The following is a 2,255-nucleotide window of genomic DNA, read 5'->3' as shown; positions in this document are numbered from 1 at the left end:
CTGCGCCATGGTGCCTCGGAGCGAACGTGGAGCTGTGGCCGACTGGGAGGCTCGGACTTCACACGCACCTACCGGGCCTCCCCGCTGCTGTCGGGGGTTTGATCTCTCCCCTCCCCTGGACCAGAGTTAACGCCCTGGTCTTTCTTTGTACTTTATTTTTGCCATTTCCCGCTTTTCCCTTTGAGACGCTGCTGGCTGCCTGACCGCAGTGGAGGGAGCACCTCTCGGTGCTGCTGGCGCAGGGGGAGTGTCTGGGGGGCCGCCTCTGGGGCCCGCGCCTGCCCGCCTGGCCTGGGCCTCTGCCGGGCGGCGGGGGCGGGGGCGGGGGCACGGGTGGTGCTGGGGCAGCCAGGCCGTGCCTCCCGGAGGGAGTGACGGCATCCGTGGAGGTGACACCCAATGTTAAGAAAGGGACTGTGACTTCAAGTAAGGAGGCTGGGCGTGGCTTTCATTTTCAAAGTATTTTATTTAAATAAGTTTTTCGGTTGACATGTTTGAATTTTCCAGGAAAAAAAAATACTGACAAATACTGTACAACTTGGATCAGTTATGTTCTTCTTGAAAAGGCGACTGCTGTTCTGTGTACCCCCCTCCCCCACAAGGAAAACAGAAGCGAATCGCAGAGCAGGGGGAGAGACCTCCACTGACTGTGGGGCCAACGGGGACGCTGTGGGGACCTCCTGGGGCTGCTCCCCAGGCCTGCGCTGGGTTTGGAAGCCTCTCCTTCACTGTCCTGTGTCCGTCATTAGCTGAAACCCCCCAAGATGGTCACCAGTGGCAGCCCTGGAGCAGAGGCAGGGAAGGCGTGAAAAGGGAGAGGGTTGGAGGGGTGGGGCGGGGCGGGGGGGGGCAAAGAAGAAGAAAACCCGAGAGAGGAGGACGAGAAGGAAGTGGGGAGGCAGAGGGGGAGGGGGAGGGGAAGGGAAGAGTGAAGAGAAGGGAGGGGAGGGAAGGGGGAGAGGTGGGGGTGGGGCGGGGTGGGGAGGGGTGGGGGTGAGGAGGGGAGGGGGAGGGGAGGGGGAGGGGAGGGGGAGGGGAGGGGGAGGAAGGGGACACCAGGCCCCTTGGCTTCTGGCTCCTCACACACGTTTCTTTGCTCAGCAGGAAAGCGAGGCGCCGCCTGCCCCAGGTGCTGCACTAGGTGTCCCAGGGAGGGGTACAGGGAGGCTGGTGGGGAAAGGGAGGCCCCTCAGGCTGGGGTGCCCTGGGTCCTGGGCTATGGCGGTAGCTGAGGCGTGCATCTGGGGGGAGGGGGCGGCCTCGTGCCGGGGCTGGAGCTGGGGCAGGCCCATCTGGTGAGGAGGCCACAGGGCACCGCACCTGGAGCTGGGGGCCTCGGCATGGCCGTGACAGCCCACCCGCCACTGTCTTAATTCAGCGGAGCAGCCTGTTGCCATGGCAACCTGTTCCTGGAGATCTGCCCTCCTGGGTCACACCTGACACCAGCCTCAGCCTCCAGCCCCCACATCTCCCCAACACATCCGTTTCAGGGGGACTGAGGCGGGGGGGACAGGAAGGGCAACCCCTCCTGTGGTCAGCGGTAGATGTAGGGGGAGGACTAGTCATCCTGTGATGTTGAGGGGACGGCCGATGCTCCACGACGAGCCCTCCGTGTGACCAGGGGGCAGAGGACCCGAGGGTGTAGATTCCTGTAGTCAGAGGGGTTTGGGAGGGAGGGGCCCGGTGCCCCGGATACGCAGGGCCGCTCAGGGTGACCGGGTGTGCGCTGCTGGCCCCGCAGTACACGCAGGCCCGACGGCGCTCCACAGCGTCGCCGGTCCGGTCCCCGGGCGCCCGCCCCGCACAGCCCGGAGCGCCCTGCAGGGCAGGCAGCCCAGGGAGCCCCGGCGGGCGGGCACAGCGCGCTTCCCCCTCAGCCGCACCTCATCGAGCTTGGTTTTTGCTACTGTCAGTACCATAGTGTAGCTGCATTATTAGTGAAATCGCAATTTCACCGCCGTTAAGAACAGCTTCCGTGGGAAGGGGTTTCAGGAGAGCCACGCAGAGGTTTGCGTGGGAACTGGGGCAGCGCAGCCGCTCCCCGTGGGGAACGCCCATCCCGGGATGGGGTCACAGCGCCCGGAGTACCGCCACGCACCCTGCGAGGGGATCCGCTCAGCCCCCCACCTTCAGCCCGCAGGCGGACACTCGCCCCAGCCCGCCGGGCACAGGTCTGCACGTCCTCATGGCCTCAGGGTGTGCGCATCCCCCCGCCCTTGGCTCTGCACACGGCCCGCCCCCCCAGAGTTCAGCAC

Source organism: Pteronotus mesoamericanus, unplaced genomic scaffold, assembly GCF_021234165.1.
Source record: "Pteronotus mesoamericanus isolate MK-2021 breed Mesoamerican mustached bat unplaced genomic scaffold, CSHL_Meso_final scaffold_1186, whole genome shotgun sequence".
In the NCBI taxonomy this organism is placed as follows: Eukaryota; Metazoa; Chordata; class Mammalia; order Chiroptera; family Mormoopidae; genus Pteronotus; species Pteronotus mesoamericanus.
The sequence above is the reverse complement of the archived record's forward strand: the minus strand, read 5'-3'. Positions refer to the sequence as shown.